Source organism: Triticum urartu, chromosome 3, assembly GCF_003073215.2.
Source record: "Triticum urartu cultivar G1812 chromosome 3, Tu2.1, whole genome shotgun sequence".
NCBI lineage: Eukaryota > Viridiplantae > Streptophyta > Magnoliopsida > Poales > Poaceae > Triticum > Triticum urartu.
Window position 1 is genome coordinate 57,136,761 of NC_053024.1, and position 22,256 is coordinate 57,159,016.

Here is a 22,256-nt window from a genome sequence, read left to right on the forward strand (position 1 = left end):
CGGATCCGGCCCCTCCTCACTCCGACAAGTCCTCCTCCTCTCGGGTCCGGCAAGCCTCGTCGATGCCGGCCGCCGCGGCCATTGACTGCGGCGACCTCGGGCTTCCTCCGGTGAACAGTACCGCGACCGGATCTGGATCGGTGAACAGTAAACCCTAGATCCGGAGGGTAAAGATTTCACTAAGTCCCCAGTTTTTCAGTATTTTGAGCAATCTTCATCATGTCGTAATTCTGGATCCATAGCTCCGATTTGCGCGTCTAGCATATCAAAATGTTCGTCTCAACGAGTACATCATTTTATCTCATTGCACCATTTTCATTTGAGCTCATCTTGATGCCCGAAATGCTATTGGAAGAGGGCTATGTGATAAAATTGGCAGATCTGTTTCATCAAATAGAAATTTGTCATTTTTGCCATGATTAATGTGTGCATGATATGCTCCTGAGCTCTACATGTGTTTTGTTATATGACATGCCATCTTTACAGAGGTGCTTACCATTTGTTTTTGTGATATCTGTGGTGACTAGCACAAGCTTGCAAAGTAGCGTAATCGGTACTGCTGATTTCAGGGACTTAGAATTTCACTAAGTCCTTGTCCTGATTTTGCCGGTATGCCATATGTTCATGTTGTTTCCTAGTGATCCGTGCCTCTTTTGAGGACGATCAGTAAGGATGATTTGTTAAAATTGTGGTTCTATATCCATCCATGTCTTTGTTTGCAATTATGGAGCAACCTTGCTTGAGTCAATCGAGCTTTACTTTTGCTATTTCGTGAATCCTGGCAGATTGTTGACTTGTTAGCGATTTTGCCGAGGATGTTGCTATTGATCCGTGCATGCTATGTTGTTGTTCTTTCCATGTCTAGCTTCTATGATATGTATTCTTGATGGGTGTATGCTTATTTTGTCATGCCATGCTATATAGTGAGTGCATCGAGCTCGTGAACATGCCTACTCGTTAACTGATTTGCATGCTCCAGTTTTTCACTAAGTCTGTAATCTGATTATGTTTTTACCATGTTCACATGCTTGCAATTGTATTTTCTGATCCCTTTTGGCTCAAGGTCACTAACGGACTTTGTTAAGTGCTTTGAGTAGCTTCATGTCATGCCTTTCTTTTCCATTTTAAGTTCCTTTAGCATGTAGTTTTCATGCTCTAAAATGTGCTACCTGATGTTAAAAATCCAGACTTGTGTTAATTTCACCAAGTCTGAAACCTGTTATCATTTGCACTTTTGCCATGCTTGTTTGAACCTGTTAATGGATGAATTGGCCATAGCTCAGTGTTCATCTTTTGTCAAGCATCATGAGTGGATCCCTGCCATGTATTTTATTGTCATGTTTGAGTGCTGTAGCATAATTATCTTGATGCTTTTAGATGGCTACTTGCTGATTATCGCAGACCGGTGCCATATTTGTTTTGCTTGCCATTTCCAAACCGTGCATCCGATTCCGGTGATCTTTATATCGATTTCAACCGAAATCACCTCACCTTTCCAGTGGCACTCTTGGATTTCCAAGTTGAGGCCAGATTCAATCATTCCTTGTCAAATCTTGCATATGCATCACATACTGCATCCCGCATAGCATACCTTGTTTGCATCATGTTTGTTTGAGCATTGCACGTGGTTGATTGTGTTCCTTTTGCTTGTTTGTCTTGTTTGGGTAGAGCCGGGAGACGAGTTCGCTAATGAGGAGCCCGACGAGTTTGCTTACGAGGATCAAGTCAACTCTGACAACTTTGCAGGCAAGATGATCATACCCTCGAAATCACTTCTATCTTTGCTTGCTAGATGCTCGCTCTTTTGCTATGCCTATGCTACGATGCCTACCACTTTCTTATCATGCCTCCCAAATTGCCATGTCAAACCTCTAACCCACCATGTCCTAGCAAACAGTTGATTGGCTATGTTACCGCTTTGCTCAGCCCATCTTATAGCGTTGCTAGTTGCAGGTGAAGATTGGAGATCGTTCCTTGTTGGAACATTGTTTATTGTTGGGATATCACTATATTATCTTGTTATCTTAATGCACCTATATACCTGGTAAAGGGTAGAAGGCTCGGCCTTTTGCCTAGTGTTTTGTTCCACTCTTGCCGCCCTAGTTTCCCTCATATCGGTGTTATGTTCCCGGATTTTGCGTTCCTTACGTGGTTGGGTTATAATGGGAACCCCTTGACAGTTCGCCTTGAATAAAACTCCTCCAGCAATGCCCAACCTTGGTTTCACCATTTGCCACCTAGCCTCTTTTTCCCTTGGGTTTCCGGAGCCCAAGGGTCATCTTATTTAAACCCCCCCGGGCCAGTGCTCCTCTGAGTGTTGGTCCAAACTAGAGCCCTGTGCAGCGCCCCCTCGGGGAAACTCGAGGTTTGGTTTTAGTTGTATGGAGCGCTCATCTGAGTGTGCCCTGAGAACGAGATATGTGTAGCTCCTATCGGGATTTGTCGGCACATTCAGGCGGTGTTGCTGGACTTGTTTTACCATTGTCGAGGATGACTTGTAAAACCAGGATGCCGTGTCTGATCGGAATGTCTCGGGAGAAGGAATATCCTTCGTTGACCGTGAGAGCTTGTGATGGGCTAAGTTGAGACTCCCCTGCAGGGATGTGAACTTTCGAAAGCCGTGCCCGCGGTTATGGGCAGATGGGAATTTGTTAATGTCCGGTTGTAGATAACATGAAACTTAACTTAATTAAAATGAATCAACTATGTGTGTAACCGTGATGGTCTCTTCTCGGCGGAGTCCGGGAAGTGAACACGGTGTTGGAGTAATGCTTGACGTAGGTTGGTTCTAGGATCATTTCTTGATCATAGTTCTTCGTCCGTGCTTTGCCTTCTCTTCTCGCTCTCTTTTGCGAATAGGTTAGCCATCATATATGATAGTCGCTTGCTGCAGCTCCAAATATTACCTTGCCTTACCTTATAAGCTTAAATAGTCTTGACGCGAGGGTGCGAGATTGCTGAGTCCCCGTGACTCACAGTTTACTTCGAAAACCAGATGCAGGGACCAATGATACCGTTCCAGATGATGCGCTTGAGCTCAAGTGGGAGTTCGATGAAGACTCTCGTCGTTACTATGTGTCTTTCCCAGATGATCAGTAGTGGTGCCCAGTTGGGGCGATCGGGGTCCGTGTCGCACGTTGGGGTTGATCTTTTATTTTGGTACCGTAGTCGGACCATGAGTGTATTGGATGATTGTAATGTTATTCATGTATTTGTGTGGCGTGGCGAGTGTAAGTTAACTATGTACCTTTATCCCTTCTATCTATTTACATGGGTTGTTGTGAAGATTACCTTACTTGCGACATTGCTTTCAATGCGGTTATGCCTCTAAGTCGTGCTTCGACACGTAGGAGATATAGCCGCATCGAGGACGTTACAAGTTGGTAATCAGAGCCTTCCCCGACCTTAGGAGCCCCCTGCTTGATCGAATCGTTGGCGTTGTTGAGTCTAGAAAAATGTTTTGAGTCATTTAGGAATTATATGTCAGAGAGTTTAGGAATTCTTTTTACTCCTCAGTCCCTTCATCGCTCTGGTAAGGCATTCTGACGTAGAGTTTTGACTCTTCTCTTCTCAAATTTCACTAAAAAAATTTAGGATCACGCGGGTATCTTGGAACCGTTCCGATCAATTTGTGACGAGAACATTGTTCTTGGTGCCTCCTGTCATTTAGGGGTTGTGGCAGTGTCCCGGGGAGTTGAGCTCCGAGGTGTTGTCGTCACAATTTTATCGTTGAGATTCTGGAATACCTGAGTTTCACCGACATCGAAAATCTCTTTTATGCAGTTGTTGGTGAGATAACCTCGACGCCCCCCAGTACTGGGGCGGGAGTTCGGGAGTATTGCCATAACTTGTATAACAGATGATTTTCGAAGGTTGAGGTAAACGATTTTCGAAGTTTTTCTCGGTTATGTGTTGAAGGATGGATACAGCTGGATGTAGGATTTGCTAGATTTGGGTGAGATGTTATGCTTCCCCTGTATCCCCAACACCTGATTGCATAACCGGAAAGGTTCGGGAGTTTCATAGGTGGGAATTCTTGTAGCTCTAGTTCTTCTTCCATGGATACTTGGTTTGAGATTGGGTGATCCTTACCGAGTATTCGTTCTTGGTCCGTACCTTGTTGTTTTTCTTCTACCTCAGTTCTAAGTGGCTTCTTAATTTATGGATATGTGACCATTTCAATTGGAATGCATTCGTTCATTTTTTCGGATGTGAAGACTATATGTTGTAATTTCAACCCGTTTTATTCAGCTTCAATATTTGTCTATCAATGTGCTAATGGATGTCAACCTCTTCAGGATGGCTCCTCCAACGCGCATGACTCCGTATCCTGATCCGCCACCACCACCTGCACCTCCGGAGGCATGGCAAGCTGTGATGGCCGCTACCAATGCAAACACGCAGCTGATCATGCAACTTCTTCAAGAGCGCAATCAAGGGAACCAGGGCCAAGGCAACAATCAAAACCACTTTGCTACACTCAACCAGTTCCTTGCTAACCAGCCAAAGACCTTCAGCAATTGTGTTGAGGCAACAGACGCTGATGATTGGATCGTGGACATATGCAAGCATTTCAAGTGCAGTAACGTCAGGCCTGAGGACTTTGTCAAGTTCGCTTCCTTCCAACTCAAAGACCAAGCTGTAGAATGGTTTCAGCAGTACAAAGATTCCAGAGGAGGCCGTGTGATTACCTGGGATGAATTCCGTCAAGACTTCAAAGCTCATCATATTCCTCAGAGCGTGGTGGAAAGCAAGCATGAGGAATTCCGCAACCTGAAGCAAGGCTCGATGTCTGTTTACGAGTACAACAAGATGTTTCAGAAGCTCGCCCGTTTTGCTAAGCAGAATGTCCCTGGCGAGAAGAGCATGATATACCAGTTCAGGGGTGGTCTCAGAGAAGAAATCCAGCTAGCTCTCGTTCTCTTTGAGCCCAAGAGGTACGGTGAGTTTTAAAACATGGCAATGAAGCAAGAGACTGCTCAACTGAAGTGCGATGCTTCCAAGAAGCGAGTCAGAGATGCTACTCCTTCTTCCTCAACTCAAGTGGCTAAGCAGCAGAAGTATTGGCTTCCTCCTCCTCTGTTTCGTCTGCCTTATCAACAGAAGAGCAAAGGTGGCAGTGGATCTTCCCACCCACCCAACCCTGGCTTTCAGAACAAGACTTCGTCTCAAGCTCCAAGATCGAGTGCTCCGTATCACCGTCCGCTTTCAGAGGTCACATGCAACAAGTGCCAACAGAAGGGTCACTATGCCAACAAATGCTTCAATCAGAGGCGTTTCCCTCCTCCTCCTCCTCCTCCTGTGAGATCGGCAAGTACAGCTGTGGTCAAGCATAACCCCAAGTACGCCAAGGTCAAGATGGTGAATGCAGCTCAGGTAGTGGACTCGTCAGATGTCATCATGGGTAACCTTCCTGTTAACGATGTTCCTGCAAAAGTTCTTTTTGACACTGGTGCATCGCATTGCTTCATTTCAAAACCTTTTGCATCAAAGTATGAGTGCGATTATCAGTATTTGCAAAGATCTTTGCAAATCGTGTCACCGGGCAAGCAAATGACAGCTAATATCTGCGTCCCGGATGTTACTATCACGTTGGGCGACTACAAATTTCTAGCTTCTCCTATTGTTCTGGGCGACTCGGATATCGATCTTATTCTTGGAATGGATTGGCTTTCTAAGCACAAGGCTCATCTTGATTGTGCTGCCAGGAAGATTCAATTGACTCATTCGTCTGAGGATGTAATTGTCTTTGCCGCTCGTGATGATACCATCCGTCTGTTTTCTCTCAATGAGAAGGGTGAACTGGATGCCATCTCTCAAATTCCAGTCGTTTGCGAATATCAAGACGTCTTTCCAGAAGAGCTTCCAGGAATGCCTCTGCACCAGCCAGTTGAATTCGTCATCGATCTTGAGCCAGGCACGGAACCTGTTTGCAAACGTCCTTACAAGCTTGGACCTGAAGAGTTGAAAGAGCTGAAGAAGCAACTCGATATTCAAGAGCGAATGGGTCTCATCCGACCTAGTTCTTCTCCGTGGGGTTGTGGAGTTCTTTTTGTGAAGAAGAAGGATGGAACGGACCGACTTTGTGTTGAATACCGTCCATTGAACAAGAAGACTATAAAGAACAAGTACCCACTTCCCAACATCAACGAGATGTTTGAACAACTCAAAGGTGCTCAAGTATTCTCCAAGCTTGATCTCCATATGGGCTATCACTAGATTCGAGTTCGTGAGCAAGATATTCCCAAGACGGCTTTCAGAACAAGCTATGGTTCATATGAATACACTGTCATGTCTTTTGGCCTCGTCAACGCTCCGCCGACTTTCTCTCGCATGATGAACTTCATCTTCAACGCCTACACAAATGACTTCGTCTTGGTCTACCTCGATGACATTCTGGTCTTTTTGAAGAACAAGGAAGATCATGCCAAGCACTTGCGTTTGGTGCTCGATAAGCTCAAAGAACATCAGTTCTATGCCAAGTTCTCAAAGTGCGAGTTTTGGCTCGATGAGGTTCTCTATCTTGGGCATATCATCTCTGCCAAGGGCATAGCGATGAATCCTGAGAAGGTGTCTGCAATTGTGAATTGGGAACCACCTCAGAACGTGAAGCAACTCCGCAGCTTCCTTGGTCTCGCAAGCTATTGTCGAAGGTTCATTGAGAACTTTTCAAAGATCGTGAAGCCTCTTTCAAACCTTCTCCAGAAGCACGTCAAGTACGTTTGGTCTCCTGAATGTGACATCGCTTTCACCACCTTGAAAGAGAAATTAGTCACTGCTCCAGTTCTGACTCCTCCTGATGAATCCAAACCGTTCGAGGTCTTCTGCGATGCCTCTCTTCAAGGACTTGGTGCAGTGTTGATGCAAGAGAAGAGAGTTGTGGCTTATACCTCTCGCCAGTTGAAGCCCAACGAGAAGAACTACCCCACTCATGACCTCGAGTTGGCGGCAGTTGTGCATGCTCTTTTGACTTGGAGACATCTCTTATTGGGAAGAAAAGTGGACATCTTCACTGACCATAAGAGTCTCAAGTACATCTTCACTCAGCCTAATCTCAACCTCAGGCAGACTCGTTGGGTCGAAATGATTCAAGAGTATAATCCGAGCATCGAATATACTCCAGGCAAGGCCAATGTAATTGCTGATGCTTTGAGCAGGAAGGCTTACTGCAACAGTCTGATTCAAAGGCCTTACCAACCCGAGCTTTGTGAAGCTTTCCGCAAACTCAATCTGCAAGTTGTTCCTCAAGGTTTCCTCGCCAACCTTCAAGTCTCTCCTACTTTGGAAGATCAGATTCGCGAGGCTCAACTTCTTGATGCTATGGTGAAGAAGGTGAAGATTGGGATTGCCAAGAGTCAACCCAAGTACAAGTGATATCGCCTTGATGACAAGGATACTCTCTTCTTCGAGGATCGCATTGTTGTGCCTAAAGGTGACCTTCGTAAAGTCATTATGAACGAGGCTCACAATTCACTCCGCTCCATCCACCCTGGGAGTACGAAGATGTACCAGGACCTCAAGCAGGCGTATTGGTGGACTCGAATGAAGCGCGAGATTGCTCAGTTCGTGAATGAATGTGATGTCTGCAGAAGAGTGAAGGCAGAACACCAACGACTAGCTGGTCTCCTCCAACCTCTTGCCATTCCAGAATGGAAGTTTGACCACATTGAGATGGACTTCGTGACGGGATTTCCAAAGTCCAAGTGTGGCAATGATGCTATATTCGTTGTCATCGACAAACTCACTAAAGTGGCTCATTTCCTGCCTATCAAAGAGTCTATCACTACAGCTCAATTGGCGGAGCTGTATACCTCTCGGATTGTCTCTCTGCACGGCATTCCACAGTTGATTTCTTCAGACCGTGGCAGCATCTTTACCTCCAAATTTTGGGATTCTTTTCAGAAGGCCATGGTCACCAACATCCGTTTCAGCACAGCTTTTCATCCTCAAACTAGCGGTCAAGTCGAGCGTGTCAATCAGATTCTCGAAGATATGCTCAGGGCTTGTGTTATCTCCTTCGATATGAAGTGGGAGGATTGTCTTCCATATGCCGAGTTCTCCTACAACAACAGTTTTCAAGCAAGTTCGGGCAAGGCCCCATTTGAAATTCTCTATGGCAGGAAGTGCCGTACTCCTCTTAACTGGTCAGAGACCGGTGAACGTCAACTTCTTGGAAATGACTTGATCACAGAGGCAGAGGAGATGTGCAAAGTCATTCGTGATAACCTCAAAGCAGCGCAATCGCGCCAGAATAGCTACTATGATAGTAAGCATCATGATTTGGCTTTCAAGATCAGAGACCATGTTTACCTCCGCGTCTCTCCAATGAAAGGTACTAGTCGCTTCAGTATCAAAGGGAAGCTTGCCCCTAGATACGTGGGTCCTTTCAAGATCGTCAGCAAGAGAGGCGATCTCGCCTATCAACTCGAGCTTCCTTCAAACTTTGCAAACGTGCACGATGTGTTACATGTCTCTCAGCTCCGCAAGTGCTTCAAGACCCCTGACCGCACTGTCAACTTCGAAGACATTGATCTCCAAGAAGACCTTTCTTATCGTGAGCACCCCGTTGCTATTCTTGAAGAGACTGAACGCAAGACTCGCAATAAGTCAATCAAATTCCTCAAAGTCAAGTGGTCACACCATTCCGACCGTGAAGTCACCTGGGAACGCGAGGATCACCTCCGTTCTGAGTACCCGACGTTTTGCCAGTCCTAGATCTTGGGACGAGATCCTTTCGTAGTAGTGGAGTGTTGTAACACCCCGGATGTAATTTACCTTATATGTATCCCAACTCTTGCCGTTTCCGGCACTAAGTTATTTTATTTCCTTGGGTTCGGGTTTTGTCTCCGTGTGTTTTTGCCTTTGTCATGCATCTCATATCATGTCATCATGTGCATTGCATTTGCATACGTGTTCGTCTCATGCATCCAAGCATTTTGCCCGTTGTCCGTTTTGCATTCCGGCGCTCCTATCTCCTCTGGTGGTCCTTTCTACCTCTTTTTGTGTGTGGGGGTTAAACATTTCTGGATTGAACCGAGACTTGCCATGCGGCCTTGGTGTACTACCTAGACCGCCTGTCAAGTTTCGTGTCATTTGGACTTCGTTTTATACTCCAATGGTTAACCGAGGGACCGAAAAGGCCTCGTGTGTGTTGCAGCCCAACACCCTTCCATTTTGTCCCAAAACCCACCAAATACCCTTCCATCACCTAGAGCGTTCGATCACGATCGCGTGGCCGAAAACCGCACTCCATTTGGAGCTTCCTAGCTCTCCTCTACCCCTATATAAAGGCCTTCCCCGAAAATTCACGGATCATTCTACCCCTAACCTAGCTCCTCTTCCACCGCGCCGCGCCGGACATGTCCGGTCCGGCCGGACAAAGTCGCTGCCGCCGCCTGCGATGAACCAGGGCGCGCCACGTGTCCCGGCGGGTCCCCAGTTCGCCGCCTCGCCCGCGCCGGCCCTCCCGCTGCCATCCGGGCCCGAGACCCCGCGCGCCTCCTCGCCTCTCCTTCCTCCCTTGCGCCGCCGCCCGCCGCCGCTCGCTCCGCTCCGGTCACTGCCGACCATCGCCGGCCGGCCGCACCTCGCCGCCCCACCGCGGCAAGCTTGCCGCCCGGCGCTGGCGAGCGCCCCGCGAGCTCCTCCGGCGTCCCCCGAAGGTCCGGCCGCCGTCTCCTCCGTTCCCGTCAAGTCCGGCGACGATTCCGGCGAACAGGTCCCGACGAACCTCGTTTTCCGCACCCCTGCTACAGTAACTCCGGCCGGATCTCAAATCTGGAAATATCCCGCGGTTGACTTTTGTCCCGAAATCCTAATTTTCTTGCATACTTTGACATGCCATAACTCTGCATCCGTAGCTCTGATTTGTGCATGTAGCAATCAAAATGTTTGTCTCGACGAGTACATCATTTCATCTCATTGCATCATTTTCATTTGAGTCATCTTTATGCCCGAAATGCTGTTGGAAGAGGACTATGTGAGAATTTGGCAGATCTGTTTCATCAAATGGCTTTTGTCATTTTTGCCATTGTAATGTGTGCATGATATGCTCCTGAGCTCTACATGAGTTTTGTTATATGCCATGCCATCTTTACAGGGTGCTTACCATGTATTTTTTAATATATTTGGTGAACTAGCACAAGCTTGCAAAGTAGCGTAATCGGTAATGCTGATTTCAGGGACTTAGAATTTCACTAAGTCCTTGTCCTGATTTTGTATGCCATATGTTCATGTTGTTTCCTAGTGATCCGTGCCTCTTTTAGGATGATCAGTAAGGATGATTTGTTTAACATTGTGGTGCTCTATCCATCCATGTCTTTGTTTGCATTTATGGAGCACCCTAGCTTGAGTCAATCGAGCTCTACTTTTGCTATAAAATGATCCTGGCAGATTGTTGACATGTTTAGCGATTTTGCCGAGGATGTTGCTATTGATCCGTGCATGCTATGTTATTGTTCTTGCCATGTCTAGCTTCTATGCCATGTATTCTTGATGGGTGTATGCTTAGTTTGTCATGCATGCTCTGTAGTGAGTGCATCGAGCTCGTAAACATGCCTACTCGTTAACTGATTTGCATGCTCCAGTTTTTCACTAAGTCTGAATCTGTTTATGTTTTTGCCATGTTCACATGCTTGCAATTGTATTTCTGATCCCTTTTGGCTCAAGGTCACTAAGGGACTTTTGTTAAGTGCTTTGAGTAGCTTCATGCCATGCCTTGCTTTGCCATGTTAAGTTCCTGTAGCAATTAGTTTTCATGCTCTAAAGTGTGCTTCCTGATGTTAAATTCCAGACTTGTGTTAATTTCACTAAGTCTGAAACCTGTTATCATTTGCACTTTTGCCATGCTTGTTTGAACCTGTTAATGGATGAATTGGCCGTAGCTCAGTGTTCATCTTTTGTCAAGCATCATGAGTGGATCCCTGCCATGTATTTTGTTGTCCATGTTTGAGGTGCTGTAGCATATTATCTTGATGCATTTAGTTGGTCACTTGCTGATTATCGCAGTCCGGTGCCATATTTGTTTTGCTTGCCATTTCCAAACCGTGCATCCGATTCCGGTGATCTTTATATCGATTTTCAACCGAAATCACCTCACCTTTCCAGTGGAACTCTTGGATTTCCAAGTTGAGGCCAGGTTCAATCATTCCTTGTCAAATCTTGCATATGCATCCATACCGCATCCCGCATATCATACCATGTTTGCATCATGTTGTTTGAGCATTGCACGTGGTTGATTGTGTTCTGTTTGCTTGTTGTTCTTGTTTGGGTAGAGCCGGGAGACGAGTTCGCGTGAACGAGGAGCCCGTTGAGTTCGCTTACGAGGATCAAGTCAACTCTGACAACTTTGCAGGCAAGATGACATACCCTCGAAATCACTTCTATCTTTGCTTGCTAGATGCTCGCTCTTTTGCTATGCCTATGCTACGATAGCCTACCACTTGCTTATCATGCCTCCCAAATTGCCATGTCAAACCTCTAACCCACCATGTCCTAGCAAACCGATTGTTTGGCTATGTTACCGCTTTGCTCAGCCCCCTTATAGCGTTGCTAGTTGCAGGTGAAGATTGGAGATCGTTCCTTGTTGGAACATTGTTTATTGTTGGGATATCACATATTATCTTGTTTATCTTAATGCCTATATACTTGGTAAAGGGTGGAAGGCTCGGCCTCTTATGCCTGGTGTTTTGTTCCACTCTTGCCGCCCTAGTTTCCGTCATATCGGTGTTATGTTCCCGGATTTTGCGTTCCTTACGCGGTTGGGTATATAATGGGAACCCCTTGACAGTTCGCCTTGAATAAAACTCCTCTAGCAATGCCCAACATTGGTTTTACCATTCGCCACCTAGCCTTTTCTTTCCCTTGGGTTCTGCAGACTCAAGGGTCATCTTATATTTTAACCCCCCCGGGCCAGTGCTCCTCTGAGTGTTGGTCCAACGAGCTGCTGCAGCTGAGTCCGGTGGCCAACCAGGGGCAACTCTGGGCTGGCCTACCCGTACCTAAGACAATCTGAGTGTGCCCTGAGAACGAGATATGTGCAGCTCCTATCGGGATTTGTCGGCACATTCGGGCGGTGTTGCTGGACTTGTTTTACCATTGTCGAGGATGTCTTGTAACGGAGGGATGCCGAGTCTGATCGGAATGTCTCGGGAGAAGGAATATCCTTCGTTGACCGTGAGAGCTTGTGATGGGCTAAGTTGGGACTCCCCTGCAGGGATTTGAACTTTTGAAAGCCGTGCCCGCGGTTATGGGCAGATGGGAATTTGTTAATGTCCGGTTGTAGATAACATGAAACTTAACTTAATTAAAATGAATCAACCGCGTGTGTAACCGTGATGGTCTCTTCTCGGCGGAGTCCGGGAAGTGAACACGGTGTTGGAGTAATGTTTGACGTAGGTTGTTCTAGGATCACTTCTTGATCATAGTTGTTTCCGCCGTGCTTTTGCCTTCTCTTCTCGCTCTCTTTTGCGAACAGGTTAGCCACCATATATGCTAGTCGCTTGCTGCAGCTCCACATATTACCTTGCCTTACCTATAAGCTTAAATAGTCTTGATCGCGAGGGTGCGAGATTGCTGAGTCCCTGTGGCTCACAGTATTACTTCCAAACCAGATGCAGGGCCTGATGACTCCGTTCTCAGATGATGCGCTTGAGCTCAAGTGGGAGTTCGAATGAGACTCGCCGTTACTATGTGTCTTTCCCTGATGATCAGTAGTGGTGCCCAGTTGGGGCGATCGGGGACCGTGTCGCATGTTGGGGTTGATCTTATTTTGGTACCGTAGTCGGACCATGAGTGTATTGGATGATTGTAATGTTATTCATGTATTTTTGTGACGTGGCGAGTGTAAGCCAACTATGTATCCTTTCCCCTTTTATCTATTTACATGGGTTGTTGTGAAGATTACCTTACTTGCGACATTGCTTTCAATGCGGTTATGCCTCTAAGTCGTGCTTCGACACGTAGGAGATATAGCCGCATCGAGGGCGTTACAAGCTCGTGGTAACTGCCTTCCCCACCGCTTGCCGCCCGGTCAATCCGTTGGCAGTGAACACCCGGATCTCCAGCGAGCCTGATCCCGGGACCCCCAGATAGACAACCCGTGTGAACCTGCACTACTGCACCCCTATAAGAATAGACCCAGAGTGCTCTTTGGGGTTCTTATCGGGACACCCGAATTACTACGCGCTGAGCGGGCTTATGGCTGGTGGCATGTTGTGGCCGATTAGTCCGAGGTTGGTTGAGGGTTCGATAGGTGGTCGTGGAGTGGTGTCCACTACGCTGTCGGCGTGGATCTAGAGGTAGTTGTTGCCAGGGAGGGCAATATCTGACAAGAGTACTGACGGACGGGAGGAAGCCTGGCCAAAATTGCTCAGCCGTGGGCGATTGAATATGGTGTTTGGTGGAGAGGGCTGTTTTTGTTTGCTGACCGGCCGATCCCATGGCTTTGGACGTGGACGGAGAGTGAGGTTTGCACCAGGTGATAAATCCCTTTGCCTTTGGCTCCTAGTCCGGAGAGGGTGCGTCATCTATGCCTTCCGGGGACCACTTTCTTCTTGGATATCATCATTTGAGGCGTGCGTGCTCACCTTTGCATGAACCCTTGTGGCGAAAACTTCGCAGATTCGTCGGGTTCTTGGCGATGGTTGGTTTGCTTTGTGTCATGCTTCCTTTGTTAGGGGCACCCACTCTGGAGTGGTCGCTGGACTTGGGCCGGGGGGGTTAGTGGAGTCGCGGAGTAGGATGCGTTGGTTTTATGCCCAAGTTAGCGGACCCATGGAAGATGATGCGGTGGTGTCAAGAGATAGTGCCAGCGACTATGGGGATAGTGAGCAGATGTCACACGATCGCGGCATGGTTGCACTAGTCAAAGCTCCCTTCATCCTAACCGTAGTCCTGCGAAGCGTATTGTCTCGGTTTCTTGTTCATTATGCGGTGAAGTCTGGTAGCTGCGGCGGCTGACCTAGATGTGGTGACGGATTCACAGGAAACAGGTGATGGTCTATTCAATTATTTTGCGACCCTAATCTTGCTAGTTTCTCCTTCGCCTAGTTTCATCAGAATCGGAATTGTGGGTGTCCCAATCGTGGCGTGGTTGAGTGCTTGGTTTTTTTCCTTTGCGGGTGAGAGGTGCTTGGTTTTGGGCTTCATTTGTCTTCGTCGACCTCTTTGGTGATGGATTGGTTCAGAGTGGTCGGATTTGCGCTCGCAAATCGATAGTTCACCTCGCTTTGAAGGAAACAGGGTGCTCATTGATGCTGTCAGGTGGGAAGAGTGAATGAAGATGACGCTAATTAATGCACTCCCTCGAGCGAGGCTTTTCTCACAATGATGAGTGTAGTGTTGGAAATATGCCCTAGAGGCAATAATAAATAGTATTATTATATTTCCTTGTTCATGATAATCGTTTATTATCCATGCTAGAATTGTATTGATAGTAAACTCAGATACATGTGTGGATACATAGACAACACCATGTCCCTAGTAAGCCTCTAGTTGACTAGCTCGTTGATCAATAGATGGTTACGGTTTCCTGACCATGGACATTGGATGTCATTGATAACGGGATCACATCATTAGGAGAATGATGTGATGGACAAGACCCAATCCTAAGCCTAGCACAAGATCATGTAGTTCGTATGCTAAAGCTTTTCTAATGTCAAGTATCATTTCCTTAGACCATGAGATTGTGCAACTCCCGGATACCGTAGGAGTGCTTTGGGTGTGCCAAACGTCACAACGTAACTGGGTGGCTATAAAGGTACACTACAGGTATCTCCGAAAGTGTCTGTTGGGTTGGCACGAATCGAGACTGGGATTTGTCACTCCGTGTAAACGGAGAGGTATCTCTGGGCCCACTCGGTAGGACATCATCATAATGTGCACAATGTGATCAAGGAGTTGATCACGGGATGATGTGTTACGGAACGAGTAAAAGAGACTTGCCGGTAACGAGATTGAACATATCGGGATACCAAGTATGTAACGGAAGTCTGGGTCATCGTGCGAGTCTTGGGTCGACGACTTATAGTGTCGAATCCGCATGATCAAAGCCACAACCGAACATGCATGATACGTTCAAGCCAAAGTAATGGAAACGAATTCGAAAAATTCTAATCGCCGGCTATTAGGGTATGTATACGTGCCAACCGCCATAGACCAAAGGGAATTGTATGACAGGGATTGATTAAGTTCCTTTACATTCGCTATACTATTGCAGGTTCATCCGTATGATCATCACATGGGAACATTGTGGGACGCCCAACCATGAGGTTAGCTACCAACACTAAGTTCCGCTGCTCTCGCGTTTAATACGAATTACCAGGGAGAGTTATCTCGGTCATGTCTGACATGTGTATCCTCGAACCCGTTAGGGTCTACACACTTTAAGATCTCACATGTATGAACGCCTCAGGCGCATGTGTATAGGAAAGTTAATAGATAGTTCCACAATATAACGTGGGTGTACCTACACGAAGCGAAAATTGTTGCTTCTGGCTCTCTTATTCCCTCTCTTTGTATGTGGTTACCGAATGTTGTTCGGAGTCCCGGATGAGATCCGGACGTCACGAGGAGTTCCGGAATGGTCCGGAGGTAAAGATTTATATATGGGAAGTCCTGTTTTGGTCACCGGAAGAGTTTCGGGGTTTATCGGTAACGTACCGGGACCACCGGGAGGGTCCCGGGGGTCCACCAAGTGGGGCCACCAACCCCGGGGGGCCACATGGGCTGTAGGGAGTGTTCCTTGGCCTACATGGGCCAAGGGCACCAGCCCCACTAAGGCCCATGCGCCTAAGAGATGGAGAGGGGGCAAACCCTAATGGGATATGGGCCTTAGGGCCCATATTGATGCGCCTCCCTCTCCCATCCCCTCTTGGCCGCCCCCTTGCTCCCCATCTAGGGCTGCCCCCCCCTAGGGGTGGGAACCCTAGAGGGGGGCGCAGCCCCTCCCCTTCCCTATATATATTGAGGCATTGGGCTGCCCAGAAGACAGGCGATTCGATCTCTCGTTGGTGCAGCCCTGCATCTCTCTCTCCCTCCTCTTCTGTAGTGCTTGGCGAAGCCCTGCAGGATTGCCATGCTCCTCCATCACCACCACGCCGTTGTGCTGCTGCTGGATGGAGTCTTCCTCAACCTCTCCCTCTCTCCTTGCTGGATCAAGGCGTGGGAGACGTCACCGGGCTGCACGTGTGTTGAACGCGGAGGTGCCGTGCGTTCGGCACTTGGTCATCGGTGATTTGAATCACGACGAGTACGACTCCATCAACCCCGTTCACTTGAACGCTTCCGCTTAGCGATCTACAAGGGTATGTAGATGCACTCTCCTTCCCCTCGTTGCTAGATTACTCCATAGATTGATCTTGGTGATGCGTAGAAAATTTTGAATTTCTGCTACGTTCCCCAACAGTGGCATCATGAGCTAGGTCTATGCGTAGTTTCTATGCACGAGTAGAACACAAAGTAGTTGTGGGCGTCGATATTGTCAATTATCTTGCCGTTACTAGTCTAAGCGGCCCGGACCAACCTTACATGTACGCTTACGTGAGACCGGTTCCACCGACTGACATGCACTAGTTGCATAAGGTGGCTGGCGGGTGTCTGTCTCTCCCACTTTAGTCGGATCGGATTCGATGAAAAGGGTCCTTATGAAGGGTAAATAGAATTGGCATATCACGTTGTGGTTGCGTAGGTAAGAAACGTTCTTGCTAGAAACCCATAGCAGCCACGTAAAACATGCAAACAACAATTAGAGGACGTCTAACTTGTTTTTGCAGGGTATGCTATGTGATGTGATATGGCCAAGAAGAATGTGATGAATGATATGTGATGTATGAGATTGATCATGTTCTTGTAATAGGAATCACGACTTGCATGTCGATGAGTATGACAACCGGCAGGAGCCATAGGAGTTGTCTTTATTTATTGTATGACCTGCGTGTCATTGAACAACGCCATGTAATTACTTTACTTTATTGCTAACCGGTAGCCATAGTAGTAGAAGTAATAAGTTGGCGAGACAACTTCATGGAGACACAATGATGGAGATCATGATGATGGAGATCATGGTGTCATGCCGGTGACGATGATGATCATGGAGCCCCGAAGATGGAGATCAAAAGGAGCAAAATGATATTGGCCATATCATGTCACTTTTTGATTGCATGTGATGTTTATCATGTTTATACATCTTATTTTCTTAGAACGACGGTAGTAAATAAGATGATCCCTCATTAAAATTTCAAGAAAGTGTTCCCCCTAACTGTGCACCGTTGCGACAGTTCGTAGTTTCGAAGCACCACGTGATGATCGGGTGTTAGATTCATACGTTCATATACAACGGGTGTTGACGAGCCTAGCATGTACAGACATGGCCTCGGAACACATGCAAAACACTTAGGTTAACTTGACGAGCCTAGCATGTACAGACATGGCCTCGGAACACAGAAGACCGAAAGGTCGAGCATGAGTCGTATGGTAGATACGATCAACATGAAGATGTTCACCGATGTTGACTAGTCCGTCTCACGTGATGATCGGACACGGCCTAGTTGACTCGGATCATGTAATCACTTAGATGACTAGAGGGATGTCTATCTGAGTGGGAGTTCATAAGATGAACTTAATTATCCTGAACATAGTCAAAAGGTCTTCGCAAATTATGTCGTAGCTCGCGCTTCAGTTCTACTGTTTAGATATGTTCCTAGAGAAAATTTAGTTGAAAGTTGATAGTAGCAATTATGCGGACTAGGTCCGTAAACTGAGGATTGTCCTCATTGCTTCATAGAAGGCTTATGTCCTTAATGCACCGCTCAGTGTGCTGAACCTCGAACGTCGTCTGTGGATGTTGCGAACATCTGACATACACATTTTGATAACTACGTGATAGTTCAGTTAAACGGTTTAGAGTTGAGGCACCGAAGACGTTTTGAAACGTCGCGAAACATATGAGATGTTTCGAGGGCTGAAATTGGGATTTCAGGCTCGTGCCCACGTCAAGAGGTATAAGACCTCCGACGATTTTCTTAGCCTGCAAACTAAGGGAGAAAAGCTCAATTGTTGAGCTTGTGCTCAGATTGTCTGAGTACAACAATCATTTGAATCGAGTGGGAGTTGATCTTCCAGATGAGATAGTGATGTTTCTCCGAAGTCATTACCACCAAGCTGCTAGAGCTTCGTGATGAACTATAATATATCAGGGACATATATGATGATCCTTGAGATATTCGCGATGTTTGACACCACAAAAGTAGAAATCAAGAAGGAGCATCAATTGTTGATGGTTGGTGAAACCACTAGTTTCAAGAAGGGCAAGGGCAAGAAGGGATACTTCATGAAACGGCAAATCAGCTGCTGCTCTAGTGAAGAAACCCAAGGTTGAACCCAAACCCGAGACTAAGTGCTTCTGTAATAAGGGGAACAGTCACATGAAGCAGAACCACCCTAGATACTTGGTAGATGAGAAGGCTGGCAAGGTCGACAGAAGTATATTGGATATGCATTATAATGTGTACTTTACTAGTACTCCTAGTAGCACCAGGGTATTAGATACCGGTTCGGTTGCTAAGTGTTAGTAACTCGAAACAAAAGGCTACGGAATAAACGGAGACTAGCTAAAAGGTGAGATGACGATATGTGTTGGAAGTATTTCCAAGGTTGATCAAATATCGTACGCTCCCTCTACCATCGAGATTGGTATTAAAACCTAAATAATTGTTATTTGGTGTTTGCGTTGAGCATAGACATGATTGGATTATGTCTATCGCGATACGGTTATTCATTTAAGGAGAATAATGGTTACTCTGTTTATTTGAATAATACCATCCCGATCGTAGTGATACACATTTTCATGCCAAAGGTATAAGATAGTAATGATAGTACCACACAAATGTGGCACTGCAATTTGAGTCATATTGGTATAAAACGCATGAAGAAGCTCCATGTTGATGGATCTTTGGACTCACTCATTTTTGAAAAGTTGAGACATGCGAACCATGTCTATTGGTGTATATGCATGAAGAAACTCCATGCAAATGGACCGTTTGGACTCACTTGATTTTGAATCACTTGAGACATGCAAATCATACCACATGGGCAAGATGACTGAAAGCCTCGTTTTCAGTAAAATGGAACTAGAAAGCAACTTGTTGGAAGTAATACATTTTGATGTGTGCAGTCCAATGAGTGCTGAGGCGTGTAGTGGATATCGTTATGTTCTTACTTCACAGATGATTTGAGTAGATGTTGAGTATATTTACTTGATGAATCACGAGTCTGAATTATTGAAAGGTTCAAGTAATTTCAGGGTGAAGTTGAAAGATCGTCGTGACAAGAGGATAAAAGATCTATGATATGATCATAGAGATGAATATCTGAATTACGAGTTTGGCACAGAATTAAGACATTGTGGAAATTGTTTCACAACTAATACAGCCTGGAACACCATAGTGTGATGGTGTGTCCGAACATCATAAACTGCACCCTATTGGATATGATGCATACCATGATGTCTCTTATCGAATTACCACGATAGTTTATGGGTTAGGCATTAGAGACAACCACATTCACTTTAATAGGGCACCACGTAATTCCGATGAGATGACACCGTATGAACTATGGTTTAGAGAAACCTAAGCTGTCATTTCTTAAAAGTTTGGGGCTGCGACGCTTATGTGAAAAAGTTTCAGGCTGATAAGCTCGAACCCAAAGCGGATAAATGCATCTTCATAGGACACCCAAAACAGTTGGGTATACCTCCTGTCTCAGATCCGAAAGCAATAGGGATTGTTTCTAGAATCGGGTCCTTTCTCGAGGAAAAGTTTCTCTCGAAAGAATTGAGTGGGAGGATGTGGAGACTTGATGAGGTTATTGAACCATCATTTCAACTAGTGTGTAGCAGGGCACAGGGAGTTGTTCCTGTGGCACCTACACCAATTGAAAGTGGAAGCTTATGATAGTGATCATGAAACTTCGGATCAAGTCACTACCAAACCTCGTAGGACGACAAGGATGCGTGCTACTTCACAGTAGTACGTAATCCTGTCTTGGAAATCATGTTACTAGACAACAATGAACCTACGAGCTATGGAGAAGCGATGGTGGGCCGGTTAAAGTTTACTTCATTTCCATAACGCTTGACGCGTTCAGGTTGTGGCTTTGATATGCGGATTCGTACACTATAAGTCGTCAACCAAGAGACATCCAAGCACACAGCCATGGAACTTTGGAACGTAAGAATAATTTTCTCTGCTAAGCACAAACTTATATGCATGTTTGTAAACTCAATTATATTAGGCTGTCAACCTCATCTTTTGCTTGCATTTTCTTTATCCTGTCGTTTATTGCACATTTTGAAATCCTATGCAGGGATGAAAGTGGCTGGTGGCTGTTTCCGACTGGACTCATGTTGTTGAAATGCATCCAAGCAAGGCTTGTTGATTGGCATGTGGGTAATCTAGAGATCCAAGACCAAGCAGTATACAGCAAGGACCCGAACATATTCTGGCAGTCGTGACATCCGGTTTTAACAGAGGTGCTTTTGATAGCTTTTTACAACTCGATTTTTTGGGAGTTGATAAAAGAAAAGGAGTGGGGGGCAGCTCGGCCTTTCTTTATTGACCGGGCCAAAGAAGCAACTACAGTGCTATATATGCATACTTCCTCGCCCCTCGTTTAATCATATGCAGGCACACAACCTGTGTTCTGTTTGTATATATAAAGGTGTTCTCGATCCATTCTTTGTAGGATTTAGACACCATAGAGTTAAAAACAAATACCCAAGCTAACTGAAGAGAGGGGGGGATGTCATTTTATTGTTTGTGCTTGTTGTTGCTGTTGTGTTACTGTTATGACCTTGCCCCTTGTGTTGAGCTGGGCATGGCATCAGTATGTAACTTGAGTTGTATCTTGACTGTATAAAACAAGAACTAACACGCCTCATGGTTTTCATTAACAAATAGTAGCAAGGTTCATATCATCAAGTTGGCATCTTTATGTTCTATCCGTTCTAAATGAGCTGATTTCTGTTGTGGACCTTGACAGGCGGAATGATGTTGTGAATTCTGAATAATCATTTTGGATGCACGGTACAACCATGCTCATGGTTCATGTTCTTGCAAATTGGCTGCTTATGTAGCTTACTAGAACATGATAGGTGATTTCCTGTAAACAAAAGGACCTCATACGTGATCGCATGTAGTGTGACATCTCGTGTGTAGAACATTGTTTGGTTCATTGAAGCTATCGCGGACCTATGTAGTTGGTCATAGTTTGAGGAAAGAATGTGATCCTCTTCATGAGCCGACTCTCCTTCCTTATAGTAAATAGCATAAAACTAGCACAATTCGGGCTAGGGCTTAATAAGTCCACGATCCTGGCCTTGAATTGTTCATGGAGCAGGATGTTGGTGGATTTGATGTCCCGGTGGAAGATGCATGGTGTCGTTGCCTTGTGGAGGTACTCCCCTCGCCGTGCCTAGCGCCATGCCGACGGGCGTTTCCCGGTCCATGGGCTTCCTATTGAGGCCGTCCAGGCACTCCCTTAGGTTGCTGTTGGTCATGCACTTGAATACCAGCCGTCGCTCCGGGCAGTACCCCAGTAGTGGCACCATGTGGCTATGGTTCAGTCACGACATCAGCTCGATATGTTCATTCATGGAGGAAGAAGATGAAGATGCCAATCAATGGTCATGGATGTGTTCGCACACGAACACGTCATTGTGTACCCTCGACGCCGGGGATGATGCACCGCAACTCACGTCGAAGGAGATCCGGTCGGAAGGGTGGTAAGCAAGCAATCCGGCGGGAGATTTTGTAGACCCAAAACCCCACACGCCCGGAAGGAACCCTACCAGGGCGCGTGGCAACTATGGGCTGCCCTAGGCCGGCCTGATCGCCACTATGGCCTTGAGGTTCGCCGCCCTGCAACAAGAAGAACGAACGAAGAACGAGGAAGTAGAAGAAGAACAAGGGAATGGGTAAAGGTAAAAAGTGGTACATGAGTTTGTCGATTGTGTGTTGTTCAATTGGCTATTACCTATTGTCTATATAGGAGGCGTGTGGACTTCGCGTACAAGAAAAGGACTCCAAATCCCGTCCAAATCCTTCCAAAATTAACCGAACTCGGATTTAGGTATTTATGAGACAACAAATTCTATAGGCCAAATATGACCTTGGATGGAGGTGCGCCCAAATGCAAATTTAACTGTTTCAACGAGACGAACAACTTTCATGTTGGACGTTTTTTTAATCCAATTAAGGTCA

The 22,256-nt window shown here is 46.2% G+C and overlaps 1 long non-coding RNA gene across 1 annotated transcript; it reads left to right on the forward strand.

Moving 5' to 3' along the window:
• The first annotated feature begins 20,136 nt into the window (after positions 1–20,136).
• LOC125547933 lies at positions 20,137–20,971 on the forward strand. Its single transcript, XR_007300843.1, has 2 exons — positions 20,137–20,225; positions 20,362–20,971. It is a non-coding gene; the product is annotated as an uncharacterized LOC125547933 (long non-coding RNA).
• Positions 20,972–22,256: the final 1,285 nt, after the last annotated feature.